The 26,212-nt window shown below is 36.3% G+C and overlaps 1 pseudogene; it reads right to left on the bottom strand.

Moving 5' to 3' along the window:
• Positions 1 to 1,080: 1,080 nt before the first annotated feature.
• Positions 1,081 to 26,212, bottom strand: part of LOC150012294 (C-myc promoter-binding protein pseudogene) — a 62,715-nt pseudogene continuing 37,583 nt past the window's right edge.

Here is a 26,212-nt window from a genome sequence, read left to right as displayed (position 1 = left end):
CAATAAAATGAAATGGTATTATGTGACCTGATAGAGGCATTAGTTAACACTATGGTGGTAATTATTTTGCCATATATAACACCGGGGAACACAATTTTCATTGAGTTAGATCTGACACTTTTTTTGACTAACTTTTGGCATCTGAATCCAAAAATGACACCAGTTTTTCTCTATCACATCAATTTTTCAAGCTACAGGATACCCTCCCTTTGTCCCAAAAATCATACAAAATATACATACAAAGGAACATAAAGAAAAAAAATTACTCAAATATACTGTTTATTTAGAGTTATTTTATTCATATAAAGACTATATATTGTTACTCTAGTCAAATTGTGTACAAGTAGTAAAGTTCTGCTGCCAAACATACATATTAAGGTATTTCATCTTTTCAAATGATAGGCTAGGAAATGCCAAAATGAGATACTTGAAACAGTCTCCTTCAGTTGGCAAAGCTTTAACAAATTGCTTCATGAGACCCAGTTTTATGTGCAAAGGTGGAAATATAATGTTTTTTCTATCAGCTAGTGGCTCCTGGAGAATGTTTGGATCACCAGGTTTGAGGTCAGATCTTGGAGGCCAATTCAACTCCACCCAATGCTTCTCATGAGCTCTACTGTCCCACATACACAGAAAACAGGGATACTTGGTGTATGCGCATTGCTGACCAAGAAGGAAGCAGGCCATTTGAAGGTCAACACAAATGATCCAATTGTGTTTATGACATTGCAACAGATCAATGTCTCTTTATATCTTCATATTCTTCATGAAAACAAACTGGATGGCCAATTGGGACTGCACCAAATCAGTTGCCCTTGTGGAGGAGGACACACTTCAAGCTCCGCTTTGAGCTATTGATGAACAGTCACCATTCAGTTGTGTTATAGATTGGAATTCCCGATTCCTCTATTAAACCATGTATGTTACGGCAATACACAAAGCCAGCATCACTTCAAAAGTACTGCAGAATGGACTTTCTCTTGATTGAAAGGAGGATACCTTCGCTCCTTTTTCAAGCAAGTTTTTCTTGTGCAGTCTTGATGCTAGTAGTTCTGAAGCCTTTTTGGATAGTCCCAAATCTCATGCCAAATCATTCAACTCATGCGGATCACATCCCTTACTAACTGAGTCATCTTCAATTTCAAAATCGTCATTGTTGCTGCCACTTAGTTCTTCACCAGACTCCTGTTTTTTGAAAGAGGGTAGTTCAATGAAAACTGGCACTGGGATTTCAGCTGAATGAGGCACTGGGCATATAGCTGATGGTAGACTAGAATACTCTATTTTACATTTATTTTTCTTGTTATATCCTGACGTTCTCACTATACAAAAGTAACAGTCACTTGAATGATTTCTGGGCTCTCGCCAAACCATCGGTATACCAAGTGGTAATTTATCATGTGTTCCCTTTGTCCACATCTGTAAACTCTTGACACACTGCTTGCATACCTTGTGAGGTGCCCAAGACTTATCTTGATCACCAAGTTTTACTTTAAAATATGCAAAATAGGCTTGCCTGACATATGCGCTGATGTCTGTTCTTTGACTGGAAACGGTAAAACTGACACAGATATAACAAAATGAATCAGGGTCATTTAGGCACTTATGATAAGAAATAGCAGAGGCAGACATGATCTGAAGGAAAGGAAATATGTATGTATGTACATAAAAAAATAAATTCTGCTAACTCCTTGAATACAGACAAGAACTCAGACTACACCTAGGAATATGATTCACTATATAGAGTGGCACACAACCTCTCACCACACTGTCTCATGTGTAACTGAATAGCCTAGGCAAGTAAAAACCTGTCACTGGTCTCCAAGGTCATCCTCCTCCCCTTCACACTTGAGGGAGATTTGCTCTCAGCCAATAAGAGAGCAATAGTGCTTCCCTCAATCCAGGCTTGATCCATCCTCGAATGGTCGCATTAAGAAGCTGTAGAGAAAAATGATGTGATAGAAGAAAACAACTGCAGTTTTGAAATCAGCCTGCCTGTTTAAGTCTAAAACAGCTGAAAAATCAAACTTAACAGGAATTATATTAAAAATTGTTTCCCTGTGCAATCAACACATTCTATAACTTAAATAATATATTGTCATATGTTAATTTCTCAATAAAGCTGGAAAATAGTAAATAAAAATAGCTTAACTTGAAAATTTTCTTTGACTCTAGTCATTTGAGAGTGGAGTTTCCATATCTCTATGGTGTTATCACTCCTAAAACCACAACTACTAAGGAGAGCATCTATGATTCCATAAAATATACTCTTTTGAATGGCTCTCTAAATTTGGTTTTAATTATAGTTCCATTATTTGAAGCTTACTCAAATTATAAAAAGTATTAAAGGCAAACTATAAGCCAATGTAAAAATTAAAGCTTGTGAAAGTTGTTCTTTGTCTCAAATAGCTAAAAATATTAGTCATACCTTTAACAACATTAGGTTTTCTAGATTATTTTACAAACTACTGTTCATGTACAGTTTACCAAAATATTTAAAATCATAAATAAGTAAAAGTGCCAATTTTGTTAATTAATGTACATATATAATTTTATATTAGATATGTGTGAGAGAATTATCAAACTCTTAAATGATATTGGCAAAAATCACTAAATAAAATAAACTATGACACTGTAAATGGCTAGATTACAATTTCACACCTTTATTTTATTTTATTTATTTATTTATTTATTTATTTATTTATTTTAATGATTTAATGTGTTTTATTGATTAAATTATTACATTTGTGCCAATTTCCCTTCCCTCTGCTCCCCTCCACCCGGTGGCCCCCCTCCCTCCAGTTGTCCCCCCCTTTTAGATTATGTCCATTAGTTGTGCATACAGTTCCTCCCAATCTCTCTCCGTCTATTCCATTCCCTCCTACCTTGATCCCCAATTCCTATATCATCTCCCTCCCTTTCCCCATTCCCCCTCCCTGTTGACCTCCCCCCAATATGCTTCCCGTACCCACAGTTCCTCTTTCCCTCTCGTTGCCTATTTAGTTTGCCTTTGTTTCATCTCCCTAGCTTCTGTTTTTTTTTTAAACCAGTCCCTTTAACATCTCATATAACAGTGGTTTGGATCTAATGAACTCTTTCAGTTTTATTTTGTCCTGGAAACACTTTCTCTGTCCTTCTATTCTGAATGACAATTTCGCTGGATAGAGTATTCGTGGTTGTAGGTTTTGGATTTTCATTACTTTGAATATTTCTTGCCAGTCTCTTCTTGCCTGTAGGGTTTCCCTTGAGAAGTCAGCTGATAGTCTAATTGGGACCCCTTTGTACATAATTCTTTTCTTCTCTCTTGCTGCTTTTAAGATTCTCTCTTTATCTTTAATTTTTGACATTTTGATTATAATGTGTCTTGGAGTGGTTCTCCCTGGGTCCAGTCTCTTGGGAACTCTCCTTGCTTCCTGGACCTGCAAGTCTATTCCCTTCCCCAAGTCTGGGAAGTTCTCCTTTATTATATTTTCACTCAATTTTTCAAGTTCTAGTTCATCTTCCTCATTCTCTGGCAAACCAATGATTCTTATGTTGGGCCTTTTATAGCTGTCCCAGAGGTTTCTGATCCTTTCGTTGTTGCTTCCTATTTCCTCTCGCTGCATTGGTTGACTGCTCGTTCCTTCTCCATATTCCAGTTTGTTGAAATGAACTCTGGATTCCTCACCTTCTGTCTCGTATGTGGTTTTGTTCCTTTCGTTATGAAAGTTTTTCGCTTCTTTCTTATCTTTTTCCTGCTCTTTTGTGAATTCTGTAAGCCACCTGATAACAATGGCCCAGAACTGAGCCTCTGACAGGTTTCTTATCTGTTCATCTGTCAAGTTCTCTATCTGCTGCCTGGTGAGTTGTGTTACCGGTATTTCTAAAGTTGCCTGCCTCATTTTGACAGATGCTTTTTGTTTTCTTGGGCTGGCTGTGGGGGCAGTGCCTGTGTACGCGTCACAAATTAGCGACCGGCGCCTGCTTGTCCGCGACCTATTTCGCAGCCCTGTGGTGCTTTCTTTGGGGGCGGGGGTCCAAGATGGATTCACACAGTTATTCAGGTAGGAGACCGGGATCCGTCCTCCCGCCCCCCTGGGCCTCACTGTTCAAGGCGATGCGGCGGCCGCTCTCCCCAGCTCCGGAGTCGCGCACCGCCAGGGACTTGGCCACCGGGACTCCTCGCCGGGGTCGCTCACCGCCAGGGGCTTGCGTAGCCACTCTCCCCAGCTCTGGAGTCACGCACCGCCAGGGACTTGGCCACCGGGACTCCTCGCCGGGGTCGCGCACCGCCAGGGGCTTGGCCACCGGGACTCCTCGCCACCCGCGGCTCCGGGTGCGACCGCAAACAGCACTGCCCACTTTAACTCTTACCTGCCCAAATGGCACCGTTGGTTTATAACTTCATATGTTGGACTTCCGTGTAGTTTTATTTTCTGGAATTTCTAGTTATCCTTTGTTTTGAAGTAGTTGTATTCCTCTATAGTTGTAGAGGGAGACCTAGCGTGTCCGTCTAAGCCTCCATCTTGGCCGGAAGTGATTAACACCTTTATTTTAAAAATCACACTATTACTGTTCTTTTTCCTTTGAGGTAACAATGCTCCCTGAAGTTTTTATTTCCTAAAGTAGCTGATTCAGTGTATGATTTTAATGTCACCTTTATTTACTAGGCAAACACTTCAGCCTGCTCTTTCATCTCTGTCATTTTATACTGAATTAGTTGTCACAAAAACAACATAAATCTTCTTTATTATCAAATACAATTAGTCTGATTTTATATCTATCTATATATTTTCATTCTTACTGTAACATCCCAGAAAGTTGAATTCCATGTGACTTGAGAAGTTTATAATCTGTGATCCAAGTCAAAATGAAATATTTCAAAATGCCATAGTTTATATAAAAATGTATTTATTGTTTATGGTATTTTTCCCTAATCTTGGATTTGCTGTGAATTATGAGCTATGAGAAATCTCTACGTTCTAAGTGCTTCCAATATTGGGGGCAAGCCATTTCTCCAGAGGGTTGGCAGAAAGGCACTTTGTGGAGTCTGGAATACCTTATGCATGAACACACTTCACTGGAACAAATGCACTGCTTTTCATCCTTATTGACAAACAAGGAACACTGTGAAAGAATTAGCAAGAAAATGTTCTTTAAAAGATGAATGGATAAAGAAAAATTTATATACATGCACATACAGGGTGTGGCAAAAGTAGATTTATGGTTGTTTGTATAAAAATAATACAATAGTAAATAATAATACAAGAATAAACTTTTTTTATGTACTCACAACTGTAAACTTACTCTTGCCCCATCCCATATATTCAGCTTGAAAAAAAAGGAAGTTCGGTTACTCACAACAATATCGATAACACTGAAGGATATTATGCTGAGGGAACTAGTGCATGACTTCACTTATATGTGGAATCTAAAATAGCCAGACTCAGAATGAGAAAGTTGAATGATGATTGCCAAGGATGAGCTAAAGGGAGAAATAGGGTAAAGTTGATCAAGGGAAACAAATGTTCAGTTATGCAAGACTAATAAATTCTAAATACCTAATATATAACATGGTGATGATAGTTAAAAATATTGTCATACAAACACACAGAAATGATAACTGTGTATAGGTGATGAGTGTTAATTAGCTTGATTGTGGTGATCCTTTTACAATGTATACATATAATATCAAGTTGTATTTATATATATATATATATATATATATATAATTCTTACATGTCAAGGATATCTCAAGAAAGCTATTAAAAAATTAATATATTTGAACCACCTTATTTTTCTTAGGTTGGAAAATAATAAACAACGTATTTTCTGATTTGGGTGGGACAGAGAGGATGGTGAGCTTGGAATAGATGAATCATCCTGCACTTCTACCATCTGTCCTGGTTCTCAAGGAAGTAGCTGGCAGTGTACACTAAGGGGTTATGGGACCTTAGAAGTCAAGTCTGGCAGAATACAACCTCTCTAATGAGAGCTAAGGTAAAAAAAGAGAAAGTAACATTACTGAGGTATAACTCCCATGCTTGGAAAATGCATTCAGAGAGAGAGAGAGAGGACACTCAGGGTCCTCAAAAGAACACACTAATGTGTTCAGTGAAAAGAGGCAGCACTTGGCCACCCTGTATAGAGAGGGAGTGGAAACAGCTAGGGAGGCTGGGACAGTTTCAAACTGAACAGGACTGATTCCCAGTTAGAATCAGACTAATAATCTTTGAAAAGTCAAAAATTATTGCAGATATGGAAACAGTTAAGCATCCTTGGTAGACGACTGGATAAAGGTGATGTGGTACATACAAAGAATGGAATACTACTCAGCCATAAGATGAAATACTTCCATTTATAACAACATGAATAGGCCTTGAGAATATCATGCTAAACGAAATAAGTCAGAGGAAAGTTAAGAACATATTATTTTACTCATATATGGGATATAAAACTGATAGCAACAAATGAACAAAGAAACAAAAACTCATAGACACAAACAGTATGGTGATTAGCAGAGGAAAGGGGTTAGTAGAGGGTAAAGAGGATCAAAACTATGGTAATGGAAGAAGGTTTGATTTTGGTGGGCATACAAGGCATTATACAGATCATTTATCATAAATATCTATAACTGGAACCTATATAATCTCATTAACCAATGTCACCCCTATATATTTATTTTAAAATATTAATGAAATATACCATTAAACATTTATTAAATTATAAAAAGTGTACCATTAAATATATTTATTCAATTATAAACAGGAATTTAAAATAACCTGGCTAGCCACAGTTATTATTTCAAAAATTTTAGTACATCAGTGAGCCAAAATTTACAAATTAAATTATTTTGCTACATGCTAGCATATTTTAAAAATACAATGTATTTTGAATGAGTATAAGATTTAGAATTTAAATTCTGATTCTGTCACTAATTATTTATCATTGAGTAGCTCAATCATCTCTCTAAATCAGTTTAAAGAAATGGATATCAAAATCTCACTTATCTAATGCATAGAGTTATTTTGAACATTAAATTAAGATAATAAACAAAAAATAACTATAAACTGCAATACAATTCAATGGAACTAATAGTATTGGAGGAGAGATTTGGAAGCTATGTAATGTGTGTTTGATTCCATAGCATAAATCTTTTCCTCATTGTTCCGATGCCTTTCACCTCTGTTTTCATAACATATGAAAAATTTCAGAAACATAAAAGCTCAATGTGCCTTTCAGCACAAGATTACTTTACAAAGAAAACAAAACTCATGGGATAATCTGGAAGAAAGGCAGAAGAAGATTGAATGATGACAAACAAGATTATCTTATGTTTGCTTTTCAAATTCATTCGTTTTATGTTTAGTCAGTATCTTAGGTGTAAGTCACTAATCTAGGTGCTTCTGTTTTAAAAGAATTCAATTGTTGAAGGAAAGGATGAAATCAAAGTTTCAGTGGGAAAAGCAAGATATATGTATACATGTATATAAATATAGACCAGATATAACACATATGTATGTGTGTATAAAACATGTATATATAACATGTTTATATTCATATTCCTGAATGTTTAGGAAATTGAGTTTTATGGAGCAAAATTATAGGAAATAATATAGAAATGATAGGTTATAAAGGTCAATCTTATTATTTTTAATAAGGTGGGCAGAAAGAAATGGTCTCTGAGAAAATTATATTTAAGGACACACCTATATGAGGTGAGGATTCCTGTGACTAGAAAATATTCCCAGTCATAGATATAGGTTAGGAAAAAAGGAACTTTTCCTGGAAATGGTCCAACAAGAGGTTGACTCAATAATAAAAAAAAAAAAAAGAAGAAGTTAAGAAGGGTCCAGATTATAAAGGCCTCAAATGTGCTTGGAGTCTTATGGGAGATTTTGAGAGGGAGTTCTGTTGCTCAAAGGTAACTCCAGGAGGTTTATGGGGAAACTGATTCCTATATCATAAGCTAATAACTATGCTAACTTTGAAAAGAAATTTGTAGTGTAGACACAGTGGTGGAGATAGAGAAGATAAGAAATATTTATAGAAAGGATTTATTTTGCATGTAGAGACCACAAAACTTGGAAATGGGTAGTTAACTAGAGAAATAAATTAAGCAAAGCTCCAAGATTGTTGTATTTTAATGAAAGACACAAAAGAGAGAAAGAAGATATGACCACTGTATAACCCAGTTCAAAAAATGTGTGTCTTTCATCCTGTTTGTACATTATTCTAAATTTGTTAGCTTATGTCAAATCTTTGTTTTTGTCCTCACAATTAACTTTATATTGATTTAATAAAGCAAATGTTCAAAACACTTAAATTTGGTCTTTGTGTATTTCTGTTCTATGACATCCAAGATAGCTTGCCTAATAGAATACTTAGATGCTGTCATTCCCTCAAGATACTTTCCCACATCATAGAGGAACAGAGAAATAAGGCAATAAGTGGAGAGATGTGGGGATTTTAAAGAGGACTCTGAAGAGGGGAGATAATAAAAAATTATTATTTACTGTTGACAATGATCCATTAATGGGACAAAATTATGATACAAATTAGAGAGCTTACATTAACACAAAAACCAGTACACTAGTACTTAAGTAGCTTTATTGATAATAGTTCCAAACTGGAAGTAACCTAAATGTCTTTCAATGGGTGAATGGCTAAACAAATTGTGATCCATCCATACCTTGGAATATCAGTGACAAAAGGAACAGCTTGATGCAGCCAACAACTTGTATCAAGGGAATTATATACTCACTGAAAAAAAGACCAATCACAAAAAGTAACATACTGTTTGATTCCATTTATATAACAATCTGGAAATAAAACTATAGAAAGGGATGCCAGATCTTTGTTTTTCAGGAATTATAGAGGAAGGAAAGGTGGTAAATGTTCCCATAAAAGGGTAGCATGAAGGATGACAAAACTACTTTTTGCTTTCACTGTGGTTGTGGCCACGTGAATCTACACATGTGATAAAATTGCACAGAATAAAATATACACACACACACACAAATGACTGTATATAAAACAAATAAAATTTTAATGAGATCAATGAATTGTATCAATGTCAATTTATATCAAGTTATACAAGATATTACCACTTGAGGAAATTGAATGAAGGTTATACAAGATAGCATTAATATTTCTTTCAACTGCTTGTGAATCTACACTTTATCTCAAAATAAAATTATATATTACTCAATCAAGAAGATGGAATGTGAATAGAATCCTGTCTCTCTGAAAATATTTACTCAGTAAATAAAATCTTCCCACAAAGAAAGCGTAAAACCTTGATGACTTCAGAGAATTTTTCCACCCACTTAAGAAAGGAATAACATCAATTTTAAATCTTCTCCTCCAGAGAATAAAAAGAAAAAAAACTCTGATAATATGCATGCCTAAGTATTTACTGGTGAAGTATACTTATGTATGTAACTTAATTCAAAGTGCCTCAAGTACAAAATGAATTGAGAGATTAACATATAAATGCATAGATATGTAATAAAGCAAGGAAAATAAAAGTCTAATTGTAGAATCTAGATTGTAGGTTCATATGATTTCACTGTACAATTCTTTAAAATTATCTTTGTGTTTAAGTAGTTCCTTAAGAAAATGTTGAAAAAATTGAAGGCAAAAATTAGAAACTATGAATTTAGACAGAATCTAGATATCATTTGGCAACAAAATCTTAACTAGATGAGAGAGGGAAATTTTAGAGATTGGCTTTAGATGATAATATGTATAGTTTATATATGCTGCTAGTTATGGGCATAAAAGGCAACCGATGCAATTCAAAACATTACATAACAACAAGAATATGCTCTAATTTTTTATAAAATGTAGAAAAATTATTTGATAAAAATGAACACTCTTTTATGGTTAAAATCTCAGCAAGCTAGGATTATAAGGGCACTACCTCAATTCTAACAAATAAATATACAGAACATTGACTGCTGACAACCTACTTAATGATGAAATATTGAGTGTTCTGCCTTGAGGTTGGGAGTAAGATAAGAATAATCTAGTATTATTATTTTTATTCATCATTGTACTGGAAGACCTAACTATTACATTAAGGATTAAGATAGATAACATAGATAGATATAGATATAGATATAAATATAGATAGATGTATAGATATATAGGTATAGATATAAACTATGATTCAGCCACTTATTTTTTAATAAAAGAAAAATAATACCTTTATAATAGATGCAATCATATACAAATATATGCTTTGTACTTTCAACATTAAACAAAACCACAACTACTATATAGTTAAAAAGCTTACATTAAAGCAGTAAAAAAGATTGCAAAATTCCAATTCTTTCTTTCTTCCCTCTTTATTTACATTTGCAATATTGTAAGAACTTATGATCACTTCGCTAGATACCTCATCCAATATATTAATTTGGTAAGAAGCTAAATTACAAACCAACAGCAAGGATATGCTATAAATAGCTAAGAATCGTCCTTATCTTTTTCCTGGTGAACCAAATGGTAGGAAAGCAAATCAGAAAAGACAGGTTGGCCTTTCTTCACAGATTAAGGCCAAGTTCACTCAGACTCAAGTTCTTATTCATGATAGTAGTATCTAACCTTCCCATGGATACAAATTGTGGATATTTGACAGATAGCAATCATAAAGGAGTCCTGAAATGAAGCCAAGTATGCTACAGCTTGGAAGTGTTGCTTATTATAAAAGTCTGTAGACAATTTCAGGGCCTCATGGTTAGAAGGAAATACTAGTAACTGATGCTTATTGGTCCAGACCCCAGGCAATGGAAGCAGATGTCATATATAAAGACATGTTGGAGAACCATAGAATAGCTTTATGGAATTCTTCACATTTGGAGGTAGAAAAGATAGTAGGAATTAACTACTTTTTCTTTTTAGTTAAACACATGAAATACAAGAAGGAGCATATCTCTTGTTTAAGTTCAAAGACATGAGATAGCTAAGGCAAGAATCAGATTTCCCATACCCAGTTCAAAGTTCTGCCCTCAATAACATAGTGCTAATAACCACCATGCAGAAATCTATATGTAGGTGCATATAATCATCTCAGGAAATATTGGGCATCTGCTAGTAGTTATTTGTCTTCATTCATGAATTTCATGTGCCATATTATATTGAACAGGGACCAGGTGCTACATTCAGATAAAAGATTTGAGCAATGCATTGCAGTAATATCACATCATCACAGATGATCCAACCTGGAATGTAGTAAGGTGAAGAACTTAGTGCTTCTTGAATGTGTAACTGTCTGATGAAGCAGGGCTGTATGGAATGTAAATTTTCATTTGAATGCCTCAGTAAAGAGTGCTTGGCCCCAGTTGAAACATGTTGGAACATATTTCACATTGTAGTTATTACTTTAGCTTGAAGTAAATTAGAATTCATTCAATGAATGATTAATAAATTGGCTGAAATTTATTTTTGAAATGTCCTGAATCTGAAGAACCTAATATTAAACCATTGCACCAAACATATATTTTCTATCCTCTCTTCATCTCATTATGTTTATAGGTCAAAGTGGGCAGGGACACATTATGACTTTCATGGGCCTTTGTTACTTTTGCCTTCTTAGGCTCATTCCTCCATAAAAATATTTAAATTACATCTTAAAATATAATAACATAAAACAAATACATTAATTATATTGTAAAACAGTTTCTTTAAATTATACGTTTTTATAATGAAATGTTTAAAAATTAAGACATTTCTGTAGCTTCAACTTCACTGGAGAGGACACTCCAGCATCATCGTAAGATATCGATTCAACACGGGAGGAGACAGATACCGTGTCACTCCCGAGTCGGACTGCACAGCCATTCTCGGCGGTGCAGATAGACTCTTAAGAAGCTACACCATCGTCTCTCGAGACGGACGGCTGCCGACGACGAATGTTATTGTGAGGTTGGGGTACTGCATCTACTGTGTTTGGCCCTTAGAAGACAGATATTTTCCCTTAGAAACTGAAGAAATCCCTTGGATTCCATAAGTCAACAGTCAGGAACGTCAATAGTTGCTTAGGTATCTTCAATTTGTCAGCAGTAGAAACATTTGACTTGCTTTTAAAGGCCATTTTTATATAAAAATGGGTTCTTAACTCACCATACTCCGCCCTTAGAAATGACTAAAAAATAAATAAAAGGGTCAGTATTTTAGATAGATGTTCCTCAACAGTAAGTGTAACACACAAGCCTTAGCTCTTGGCAAAAGGGTTTCACTCTTTTTCTCAGCAATTTTGCACCTGATTTTGAGTAAAGGAAATTGCACAAGTTAGATTTAGCAATAACAAAGTCCACAGTACTTTGAAAAATTTTTATGCTAATATATATTTTAAACATTTTCTTTCCTGTAATAAGCTCATTTTATTTCATGGGATTCATAAAGGTGGGAAAGGAAAAATGTCTACATGTAAGGTTTTAGAAAAGAGTTAATCTAGTTTTGCATCACTAAGCCATTAGTCAACCATACACTTTCAGCAATTTTTTTGGTCAGGTAATAATCATCTGAAGCAGAAACAAATTCTCAGTAGAATAAAACAAAGGAGAAACAAAAGAGAAATAATGGTGTTGTTACACGAGGGAAGAAGGCCATCCCCCAAAGTCCCCTCAGCTTGTGGTTTGGGGAATGTGGGATGGGACTCGGGAGCACAGCCATTTTTCCTGAGATGTCTAAAGCTGGAAGGATGCTGCTGTTAGTCAGCTGAGGTAGGTACTGCAACCCAGGCAGGTGCTTTTGGTTCTGCCTTAGAATCTTCCTTATTGGTTTGTCATAATTTTTTGTCAAATTCCCTTTTTCTCTGAAGCTGTCAAAATATGGCCGATAGCTAGAGTCTTAGTTATGCAAAAGGCCATGCCCTTCCAAGGTGCCAGGGAGATGGGAGGGGTTTTGACCATAGATTAGTGACAATAAAGGTTATGGGGAGTCTGAGCAAGATTCCATGGGTGGCCATGATTGGTCGCCCTATCCACTGCATTACAGGCCACAGTCGGGGATTTAAAAATAAGGTGGCAGCCATTGAGAGAAAGCCATGCAGTTTGAAAGGTGGTAAAGCAGAGAACCATGGGGTTTTTGAGGGGAAAGAAAGGGCCATGCAGTCTGAGAGAAGGAAGGGGAAGCTATGCAGTTTGTAGGGATAGTTTGGCCATGCGACCTAAGCTAGTAAGAAAGCCCTGGCACGCTGCTACTTTCATCGTGCCTGCTTCAGCTGACTCAAAAGCCACGGAGGATCCTGCCTTGTAGAACTGAACTTTTTTTTCTTTTTTTTTTTGGACTTTAGGAACTTGGGACATGCAGAAAGGTCTCTGTTAAAACCTGGACTTCACCAGGACCCAGTGCAACACAGCACATGGTTTCTTGGACTATTATATGGAGGCTGATGACATTGTACCCCAGATCCGGAAGAAAAGAGCTGACAGATAAGGGGTGGGGAACTTCTGGGCATGTTTTTGGCTTATAGTTTTTTGAGGAGCAAGGGAAGTGCTCAGTCCCATGGGAGAACAGGGTTCTGACCTGAAGTGCTTACTGCCTTCTGCAGGTTGAACTATTGTAAATAAAGACCTGTTTTCCTCAACACAAATTGTTAGGTTTTATACCAAGGTATCACATGAAAGAACCCCCTTTTGCTCAGTAACAGTGACTTGCTTTATAGTTTATGGTTGTTGGTGTTTGATATTAATAATTAAGGTTTCTATCATGTTCATTTGTGTAATTTTTATCACTTTTTCAAATAAGTGCAACAACAAAAAACTTACCTTCAAAGACATTAAATACCAAAATTTAGTGCTTGAAAACTTCCAGACATTAACAAACCTGTTAGTGAGAGTGTCTTAGTTATGCAAATGGCCATGTGAGAGTATATAAAAATATGCCTAAGCTGTTTCTCTTTTGTCCTTAGATTAATTATATTAAAATATGTTTCTATAACAAAAAATGTCAGTAAATATCTCCTTCGTTTTCTCTATTTTATTATTTTTTAGATTAAAGTGTTTTATAGTCCTGAGAGCATTTTCAATTGTGCAGGGTGACTTGGTGTTGTATAAAATAATCTCTAGAGGTGTTTTGGCTTCCACTCTTGTGGTAGCAGCTTCACGTTTCCCCAGTTGTCTGTCTCATAAAAATTTAACTGGAATCAGGTGCAGTAATATGTTGAACTTCTGGTTGAATGACACACAGTGATTTAACCCAGAACCCAATTATATTCAACTCATTAAACTAAAAAATGCTTTTCAGTTATTCAGATAAAGTCTATAATGAAAATCCAAAGGACAAGCACTCTAAATACAGCTGTTTCTTTGACCTTATTTTGTCTGTCTGTTTTAAGACTCCTTCTGGATTGGGTCATATGTGATAATCTCCCATTTTGGCGATACACTTTGGCAAGACAAATCAGTTTGGAAAGAATGAAATTGAAGTAGCAAACTATAAAATGAAAATCATTTGCCTTATGGAAGAGACAACAGTTAATATCTCCATTCCAGAGCTTCCTTTCTTCTCTGTTTCCCTATCCTTAGGCTTAATGTTACCAATATTATTACTATGTAGCTCTTATTAAAATGGCACACTTTGCTTCCCATTACTTCATCCATGATGAATACTTTTGTGCAAAATTTCGAAATTTCAGTATTATGAAATGCACAATTATATGCCACACGAAATAGCTTTTCACTGTAATCCCCATGTATCCTACTAATGGGATAATTGAATAGTTTTGGCATTGAAATTATAGCCCATGTGTATAAAATATACAATCTAACAAGGAAAACAAAATTAACTTGAATATTTGCAATAGAAAATAGAAAAACATTAGCTCTGCCACCATGTCAGGTTAAACTTATATTTCTGATCTCATGGAGAGACAAAAAAGTGAATACCTAATTTTTTAGTGATAAATATTTCTCCTTGCTCTAGAGGTGCTTCTCCTCCAATTTAGTACACAATAAACAATGAACTTGGTTTTCTTCCGCAGCTGCAGGTATCCATTCCATTCCTAAAGATTTTTTTGTGTGTGTATTTTTAATTGTTTTACTTTTCCAATTTATGCTTCTAAAAAGTTCATCCTCAGAATCTGAAATATTTTAAGCTATAGGAAAAGGAAAAAGAAATTTGATGCAATCTAATGGGAGCAGCAAAATGTCTTTTGGGGTTTTGGATTTTTTCCCATTGCCCATTTCCTCAGAAAATTGCCACAGTCATTACTTAGATTGCCTTTCTCTGGTTTTAAAAGAGAAAGATTTAGATGTTGAGATCAGTTACTGACTGGCCTTCAACTGAGGAACTCCTTGAATATTATCCTCCATGGTAGTATTAGGCTTGGCTAGTTGACATGATTCTGAAAAAAAATAAAATAAAATGATTGTGTTTGGAGGTTTCTTTGGAGTGCAGAGTTTTACATTTATATTTAAGTTTTGATAGTCTGCTTGTGATTAAAGTTGGTATGGAGCATTTTAATGTCTCATATTTTCATTCTGGCCAAGTTAGACCCAATTGGATAATCAAAAATATTGTAGAAACCTTAAAGGCTCTATGGTTCAGTTCACTGTCAAGATTAAACAGTTACCACTACATACTCAGCAAGTGATAATTATCCAGGCTCTGCTTATATAATTGACATGATACCAAACACAGTCCTATCTTAATGGTTAAATATTAACACTTCATTGATAACAGCTAGATAGTCATAGCCCTACCATTACCACCACTGTGGGATACCAAAAAGATTGAATTTAAGGCCTTCAAATGATACAGAAATAGACAGGAAAAAAGAAAAATAGTAAAGAGAAAAATCTCTACTACTTTGGCTACCTGGAAAAACAGAAAGCATGCTTTAGAAAATGAATATGGCATGAGATAAAAGTCTCTAAATTAGTTGAAAACATATCTATATATCTCAAACTATGAATGAGCCTCAGCAATGAAATGAAACTTTGATGTATTTTAAATATCTTTATACAAAAACATTCATTATGGAAAACTGGTGGGAGAAAAAGATAGTATATATCATTGGAAGAAGAGAATTATTAACCCCCTCCAAAACTGGATAATTCAAAAAACTAAAATAGGGGATACAGAGAGAATGTATGAATTCCTATAATTTGACTATGGTAACCAATAAACTTGAAAGTTATAAATGGAATTTAATATCAGTATTAATAATTAGTATTTAGTAATATTAATATTTGTACATCCATGTCTGTGTGCATATATGTATATGATATATATCTTTATACTTAAAGAAAATTATAGAAAAATTACTTATTTCTTATTCATTGAAATATTTCATTGATTTAACTTAAACAACTTGTATTTTTAAATGTTTGAGATAAATACCCAATTTTGGTTCTTTCCGGTCTAAATAGTCCACAGTTGACAACTCTGCCAAAATTCTGTTACTCTGAGTTAAAAGGTCAGTTGTGAAGCACTCTATAAAAACAATGACAAGTATTATCACTGTCTATGGCCTTCCTTGAATTCATAAAGGAATTAAAAAATGTATTAACTCCATGGTAGTTCTTCTATGTTGGCGAGAGTACCACCAATGTGTACAGTTCACTAGAATTCAAGGCCCAGGCAAAACTATCAGAAAGAATCTCTTAAGGATAGTGCCTATAGAGCAAACTCAGGACATTCTCCTACATAAAAATTATGACAACCATTTCCGTCATTGCTTTGAATCAGCTACAAGTTACCAAATATAACTAAAACATGAGACTAAGATTCTTAAATAATTAATATGTTGTTTATAGAGGAGAAAGCTGTGGATAATTAAGATGTTTAGGAAGACTGTTTACAAAAGAAAAATCAACATACAGCATTGTATTTATGTCCTAGAATATATACTTGAAGTATTCATGTGCAAAAAGACAAAAAATGTGCCATGAAAAATTAGGACCTGTCTTGGATTCTCATTGGCTTCAACTAGATCTACTTGTTGATCTACCTGTTGGGGACATTGATTGGCTTCCCTCCTAGAGCTTCATTAGGCAGGTGCATACCTTAGCATCTCCCTTTGTTATATTGAGTAATCACAGAAACATAAAAAAAAAAAAGGATCATATTTCTCTAATTTGTGCACAATGCAAACAATTCTTTTAACAACATATTGAAAAGAAGGTGATCCAGCTTTTACTTGAATGCTTCAGAAATGGGGAGCTTACTCCTAACAAGATAATATAGACCTTTGCTTGATATTTATAACGTTCTAAGTCTTAATGTTGGACTGAAACATGTTTCTATGTTAATTCCATATGGTAGAACATCAAGATCTAAACATGATAACCATTCAACTGTCTAGTGGCAGCTATCAGTTTCCTGTCCACATCTTACCCCTCTCTCTTCTTCTCTAATTCTTTCAGCAATTCTAGATATGGTAGTTTCTGGTGTCCCTTCACTATATGGTATGTTCTTCTCTAGATAAGCTCTAATCAGTAACTTTGTAACAAAATACACCCTCCTATAAGTATAGAAAGATTTCACAATCTAGTGTGAAGCTCATTTTTGCACTGTCCAAAAGATCAAATAAATATTGGTGCATTTAGGGCCTGAAAGCAAAGAAGTAAATTTTCATTCTTTCTCTGCCATTCACATTGCACTTGACATTAGAAAAAAACCCATATTATCTCAAAGATACTAAGAAATTATTAAATTTATGATAAGGTATTATTTTAAATAATATCCTTCAGGGATAAATCATGTCAAATAGTTAAAAGTAATTGTGAGCAGTAAAGCAATGATTTCTATTTGGCTTCTAAATGGAGAATTTAAAATGGTGTTCACAAGTTGATATCAGTATTCCTTTCAAGTGCTACAGAAATTGTAGCCAACACTTTAGAAGCTCTGATTTATGAATTTCTTATCTATGATCCTACCATATTCTGAGATTATGAATGGTAATTTCATTGACTGCTGCTTTGAACATTAATTTTCTTACCTCTTCATTTCACATTTCTACCTCTTTTTTGCCACTCCATTGCAAGTAATAACACTACACTCATTTTCAATTTATTTTTATCTTCATAAAAATTTCACAAATGATAGTATAGTTGAATAAGCCATGGAGATGATTTAGTGTGGTGGAGTTTCATATTTTCTGATCAGGTAAAAAATAATAATCTCTGTGGAAATTCCATGTGCTAAACAAAGACTTAATCCCACACAATGAGTAAATATAGTGCATGCTTAAGTTGCATTAACTACTATCTGTTCTGTTAAGCAATAGCCAAGAACAATTTTATATGGGCTTTAATTTGATGTAAATAGGAAAATACTAAGATAAGACAACAAAAATTAATACAAGTCATTCCTACTCCACGAATTACACATCCTTCACACTGTAGTTAAATAGTCATGGGGATACAAAGTACAGTATAGGGAATATAGTCAATAATATCATACTAACTGGAGAGGAGAAAAGATGGCGGCAGAGTAGGTAGCAGTTTTGTCTGCTTGCTCCCATCATGGAAGGACTTGGAGTAAAAACACGGAGAGGAGTGAGTGAGTGCGGATTTCAGATAGTGCGAACAGGGAAGAGAGTGTGCAAGTGGCATGAAAGAGAGCAGAAAGCTTGGCTGCACTCTCCAAGTGGAGTCGCTGGGCCTTCCAGACCAGTACCTCTGCTGCACTGCACCCAAAACGGGCAGCTGCTGACAGGCTCATTATCTGGGAGCTGCTTAGAAGCTTCCCCCTGCCACAGGTGCCCCAACCAGCAAAGTCCCGGAGGGAGTCAGGGAGAAGGTTTGGTTGAAAGAGCTGAAGGCATGGGAAGACAGTGAACAGCCTGGACTGTGAGAAACTGTATGAACTGAGTCTAGGTGGGGACTCCCTTGGCTGACAACCCTGGGCTGACAACTCTGCACCCCTGGCTGCTCACACCATAGCTCCACCCAACAAAAGAGCAGAACTAAGCAGGGGAGAGGGGCCCATATGGGAAAGCTACAGTGGAACTGCAGACTTGGTAGGGACCCCAAGCAGGCAAGTGACACACGCAGGTGTACAGGCAGGGACACAGGCCGGTGTGGCAGCTTGGAGGGAACACAGAGACTTTTTTGAAGGCGGAGCAGAGACAGGACCTGAGGCTGGGCAAGGACTATTGGCATGCACACGCTGGCCCACCAGCAGAAGAGTGTTGTTAGAAAAGCCTGAGGAGGGCTGAGGTTGCCGCCGGACCTGGGGGGAGGGGACTCAACTAAATCGGTTCACAGCAGAGCAGTGGCAGGCCCACAAGTCAGAGAACAGCAACCCCAGAATCAAGCTAGATCTCCTCACAGCCAGCCAGCCAGAAAAGATTTGAAACCCATGGAATTTTGACCAGGGGCAGATCCAGAAAAAGAAGACAGTGCCCAAAGGTTGTACTAGGTAAAAACTCTTTCTTTAATCTTTCCTACCTTCTCTCCCTCCTGTTCTTCTTTAATTTTTTGTTTGTCTGTTTTGTTTATCATTTCTCTCACACTAAACATATACCATATAAGTGCTATATAAATCTAATACAATACACTTCCACTTTCTCACTTCATTCTGCATTCTTCCCTCCCTTTTTCAACATACAATGTAAAAATTAGTTACTGTCTTGCATAGCCTTGACGCTATTTGCTAATATTATTATTCTATCATCTTCCCTCTCAAAAAAAGAAACCATCTTTCTTCCATTTAAAACAACTCTTATCTGTTTCTTTTATAGTACAATAGTCTTAACTTATTTACATTTATATTAACACTGGCTCATTTGCTGCTGATAGTGTGATTGTGCATGGGAGATATTTTGGAGGGTGTGGGTTTCTTGCCTGGGTTGTGTGTTTATGTTTTAACATCTCCACAGAAGAACTCAAGACAAGGTGGGAAGAGGGACTCTCAATCAACTATCCAGAGGGAAGGATCCACCAAAGAGTAACTGAAATATAACCAGACAGCTTAAACAAATGGCGTAAAGGGCATCCCAAGTGCATCAGGCTCAAGAAAACAGAGACTGCACCACTGAATCCCCCAAGGTCTCCTATACAGAATCTCATACCACGAAGGTGGGAAATCAAAGCAGACAGATCTAAGAAACAAAAACAAACAAGAAGCATCCAACATGGGGAGACACAGAAACAACCTCCCAATGAAAGGAAAAGAAGAATCCTCAGAAAGAGGGATAGATGAAACAGACATAAGCCAACTGTCAGACAAGGAATTCAAAAGAATGGTTATAAGGAAGCTCAAAGAACCTGACAAACTCAAAGAAAACTGCAACAAACTCCAGGGGAATAACAAAGAACTCCAGGGAAACTACAAAGAATTGCAAGGAAGCTACAAGGAACTTATGGAGAAACACATCGGCATAGAAAAGGACATAGAAACTGTCAATAAGAACCAGGAAGAAATGAAGAACAAAATTGCTGAGTTGAAGAACACAGTAGAATCAATCAAAAGCAGGCTAAATGAAGCAGAGGATCAGATAAGTGAGTTAGAGGATGATGTAGAAAAAAATTCCTAGACAATACAACAAAATAAAAAATAATGAAAAATAATGAAGAGATTGTAAGAGAACTGCTGGACAACATGAAACAAAAAAATATTTGAATCATAGGGATACAAGGTAAAGAAGAGGAGAATGGGATAGAAAACTTGATTGAAAAAGTAATGACAGAAAATTTTCCTAACTTGATGAGAGAAAAAGTCATGCAAGTCCAGGAAGCACAGAGGGTCCCAATGAAAATTAACCCAAAAAGGCCCACTCCAAGGCACATCATAATTAAAATGGAAACATTCAAATACAAAGAGAGAACCCTAAACACAGCAAGAGAAAAATAGCAAATAACATAGAAGGAAGCTCCAATAAGGCTATCAACTGATTTCTCATCAGAAACACTACAAGTCAGAAGGAAGTGGCAAAAAATACTTCAAGCAATGAAAAACAAAGGCCTACAACCAAGACTACTCTACCCAGAAAGGCTCTCATTCAAAATGGAAGGTGAAATAAGGAGTTTCTCAGGCAAAGAAAGACTAAAAGAATACATCTCCACCAAACCATTGCAAGAGATACTAGAGGGAATGCTTTAGAAAAAGAAGAAAAGACACAGAGGGAGAGGAACACAGGTACACAGGGAAGTGAATAAATACCTGTCAATAATAACCTTAAATGTAAATGGATTAAATAGTTCAATCAAAAGACATAGGGTAGTGGCATGAATACAAGAGACACAGCTGAAAACAAAAGATTTACATAGACTGAAAGTGAAGGGATGGAAAAATGTAATCCAAGCAAATGGACTGAGATAGCAATACTTTTATCAGACAAAATGGATTTCATGACAAAGGCCATAAAAAGAGACAAAGAAGGGCATTTCATAGTACTGGAGAAAATAATCCATCAAGAAGATATAACCCTGGTAAACATATGCACCCAACATAGGAGCACCCAAATATATAAGAGAAATATGAGAAGACTACAAGAAGGATATCAACAGCAACACACTCATAGTAGGGGACTTTAACACCCCATTATCACCAATAGACAGATCTTTCAAGCAGAGAAACACCAAGGATATTGAGACATTCAACAACACACTCAATCAAATGGACTTAACTGATTTTATATATATATATATATATATATATATATATATATATATATATATAACTTTTCACCCCAAAGAAGCAAAATATACATTCTTTTTAAATGCACATGGGACATTTTCAAAGCTAGACCACATGGTAGGACACAAAAAAAGCTTCAACAAATTCAAGAAAGTTGAAATTATATCAAGCATCTTCTCAGACCACAATGCTTTGAAATTAGAAATCAACCTTAAGGAAAAAAATCAAAGACATTCACACTCATGGAGAATGAATAACATGCTATTAAATAATGAATGGGTTAACAATGACATAATGGAAGAAATCAAGAAGTTTCTGGAAACTAATAATAATGAACACAAAACAGCCCAAAAGCTATCGGGTACAGCAAAAGCAGTCCTGAGAGGAAAGTTTATAGTAATACAGGCCTATCTGAAAAGGCTAGAAGAATTTCAAATAAAAAAATCTAACCCTGTAGCTATAAGAATTAGAAAAACAACAACAAACAAAGCCCAAGGCAAGTAGAAGGAAGGGAATAATCAAGATCAGAGCAGAATTAAATGCCATAGAGACTAAAAAAAATTAAAAAGATGAACCAAAGTAGGAGCTCGTTCTTCAAAAAAATAAGCAAAATCAACAAGCCTCTAGCCAAGCTCATCAAGAAAAAGAGAGAGAGGACCCAAAAAAACAAAATCAGAAATGAGAGGAGAAATCATGACCCATATCACAGAAATACAAAGGATTGTAAGAAATTACTATAAACAACTGTATGGCAAAAAACTTGACAACCTAGATGAAATGGACAAATTTCTAGCAACATATAATTTTCCAAAACTGAATCAAGAAGAAATAGAAAGCCTGAACAGACAGATAACGAAGAGTGAAATTGAATCAGTAATGAAAAAACTCCTGGCACACAAAAGCCCTGGACCGGATGGCTTTACAGGCAAATTTTACAAAACATTTAGGTAAGAACTAACACTTACCCTTCTCAGACTATTCCAAAAAATCCAAGAGGAGGGAAAACTCCCAAACTTTTTCTATGAAGCAAGTATTACCCTAATTCCAAAACCAGGCCAACACACAACAAAGAAAGAAAACTACAGGCCAATATCACTGATGAACATAGATACTAAAATTCTCAACAAAATATTGGCAAACAGGATCCAGCAACATATTAAAAAGATCATATACCGTGATCAAGTGGGATTCATCCCAGGGATGCAAGGAGAGTTTAATATTTGCAAATCAATAAATATAATACACCACCTAAACAAAATGAAAGACAAAAACCACATGATCATATCAATAGATGCAGAAAAAGCATTTGATAAAGTACAACATCTGTTTATGTTGAAAACACTCAGCAAAATGGCAATAGAGGGAGCATGCCTCGACCCAATTAAGGCTTTATATACAAGAAACCTGAAGCTAACATCTTACTCAATGGACAAAAATTGAAAGCATTCCTCCTGAGATCAGGAACAAGACAAGGATGTCCATTCTCTCCACTCCTATTCAACAAAGTGTTGGAAATTCTAGCCAGAGAAACCAGACAAGAAAAAAAAAAAAAAAAGGCATCCAAATTGGGAAAGAGGAAGTAAAACTGTCATTGTTTGCAGATGACATGATAGTGTACACAGAAAACCCTATAAACTTTACTAAAATACTTCTCGACATAATAAGTGAATTTGGTAAAATAGCAGGGTACAAAGTCAATATGCAGAAATCTAAAGCATTTCTGTACACCAACAATAAAATATCAGAGATGGAACTAAAAATATAAATTCCATTTACTATAGCAACAAGAAAAATTAAGTACCTAGGAAGAAGCTTAACTGAAGAGATAAAAGACTTGCACTTGGGACTTCCGGCCAAGATGGAGGCTTAGACGGACACGCTAGGTCTCCCTCTACAACTAGAGAGGAATACAACTACTTCAAAACAAAGGATAACTAGAAATTCCAGAAAATAAAACTACACGGAAGCCCAACATATGAAGTTATAAACCAGCGGTGCCATTTGGGCAGGTAAGAGTTAAAGAGGGCAGCGCTGTTTGCGATCGCACCTGAGACCGCGGCGGGGTGGCAAGAAATCCCGGCTGCGGTCGGGCCCCTGGCAGTGCGCGACCCCGGCGCTGGGGAGAGCAGTCACCACATCGCCTTGAACAGTGAGGCCCAGGGGGGCGGGAGGACGGATCCCGGTCTCCTAGCTGAATAACTGTGTGAATCCATCTTGGACCCCCGCCCCCAAAGAAAGAAAGCACCACAGGGCTGCGAAATAGGTCGCAGACAGGCGCCGGTCGCTGGGTCATTACGAGTACACAGGCACTGCCCCCGACACCCGGCCCAAGAAAACAAAACGCATCTGTCAAAATGAGGCAGACAACTATAGAAATCCCGGTGACACAGCTCACCAGGCAACAGATAGAGAACCTGACAGATGAACAGATAAGAAACCTGTCAGAGGCTCAGTTCTGGGCCATTGTTATCAGGTGGCTTACAGAATTCACAAAAGAGCAGGAAAAAGATAAGAAAGAAGCGAAAAACTTTCATAACGAAAGGAACAAAACCGCATACGAGACAGATGGTGAGGAAAAAAAATCCAGAGTTCATTTCAACAAACTGGAATATGGAGAAGGAACAAGCAGTCAACCAATGCAGAGAGAAGAAATGGGAAGCAACAATGAGAGGATCAGAAACCTCTGGGACAGCTATAAAAGGCCCAACATAAGAATCATTGGTTTGCCAGAGAATGAGGAAGATGAACTAGAACTTGAAAAATTGAGTGAAAATATAATAAAGGAGAACTTCCCAGACTTGGGGAAGGGAATAGACTTGCAGGTCCAGGAAGCAAGGAGAGTTCCCAAGAGACTGGACCCAGGGAGAACCACTCCAAGACACATTATAATCAAAATGTCAAAAATTAAAGATAAAGAGAGAATCTTAAAAGCAGCAAGAGAGAAGAAAAGAATTATGTACAAAGGGGTCCCAATTAGACTATCAGCTGACTTCTCAAGGGAGACCCTACAGGCAAGAAGGGACTGGCAAGAAATATTCAAAGTAATGAAAATCCAAAACCTACAACCACGAATACTCTATCCAGTGAAATTGTCATTCAGAATAGAAGGGCAGAGAAAGTGTTTCCAGGACAAAATAAAACTGAAAGAGTTCATTAGATCCAAACCACTGTTATATGAGATGTTAAAGGGACTGGTTTAAAAAACAGAAGCTAGGGAGATGAAACAAAGGCAAACTAAACAGGCAACGAGAGTGGAAAAGGAACTGTGGGTACGGGAAGCATATTGGGGGGAGGTCAACAGGGAGGGGGAGTGGGGAGAGGGAGGGAGATGATATAGGAATTGGGGATCATGGTAGGAGGGAATGGAATAGATGGAGAGAGGTTGGGAGGAACTGTATGCACAACTAATGGACATAATCTAAAAGGGGGGGACAACTGGAGGGAGGGGGGGCCACCGGGTGGAGGGGAGCAGAGGGAAGGGAAATTGGCACAAATGTAATATTTTAATCAATAAAACACATTAAATCTGAAAAAAAAAAAAAGAAGACTTGCACTTGGAAAACTACATAACGGTGAAGAAAGAAATTAAGAAAGATACAAATAAATGGAAGCAAATACCATGTTCATGGATGGGAAGAATCAACATCATTAAAATGTACATACTACCTAAAGCAATTTACAGATGCAACACAATCATTATTGAAATACCAATGACATATTTCACAGACGTAGAACAAATACGTCAGAAATTTATGTGGAACCAATAAGACCCCGAACAGCCAAAGCAATCTTGAGACAGAAGAGCACAGTAGGAGGAATCACAATACCTGACATCAAACTATACTACAAAGCCACTCTGATCAAGATAGTCTGGTACTGGCATCAGAACAGAATAGAGAGCCCAGAAATAAACCTAGATCTATATGGTCAACTAATATTTGACAAAGAAGGAAGGAGCATAGACTGCAGTGAGAAAGCCTCTTCAACAAATGGTACTGGGTAAACTGGACAGGGATGTGAAAAAAAATTAAACTAGACCACCAACTGACACCACACACCAGAATAAACTCAAGATGGACCAAAGACTTAAATGTAAGCATGACACCATAAAAGTCCTAGAGGAAAACATAGACAGGAAAATTTCAGATACCCCATGTAGCAATATTTTCACTGATACATCTCCTAAGGTAAGGGAAATAAAGGAAAGAATAAACAAATGGGACTACATCAAACTAAAGAGTTTCTGCTCAGCAAAAAAAAAAAAAAAAAAAGAAAGAAAGAAAAAATAATCAGCAAGATGGAAAGGAAACCAATCATTTGGAAAGACATATATGCCAGTGATACCTCTGACAAGGAACTGATCTCCAAAATAGATAAAGATCTTATACATCTCAACGCCAAGAAGACAGACAGCCCAATTAAAAAATGGGCAAAGGACCTGAACAAACACTTCTCCAAGGAGGATACACAGAGGGTCCATAGACACATGAAAGAATGCTCAGCATCACTAGCCATCAGAGAGATGCAAATAAAAACCATAATGAGATACCACTTTATACCTGTCAGAATGGCCATAATCAACAAATCAACAAACAACAAGTGCTGCTGAGGATGTGGAGAAATGGGAACCCTAGTGCAC

The sequence above is a fragment of the Furipterus horrens genome, unplaced genomic scaffold, assembly GCF_987537825.1.
Source record: "Furipterus horrens unplaced genomic scaffold, mFurHor1.1.pri manual_scaffold_4, whole genome shotgun sequence".
Classification (NCBI taxonomy): Eukaryota; Metazoa; Chordata; class Mammalia; order Chiroptera; family Furipteridae; genus Furipterus; species Furipterus horrens.
Note: the sequence above shows the minus strand (reverse complement) of the source record. Positions and strands in the feature narration are given on the sequence as shown.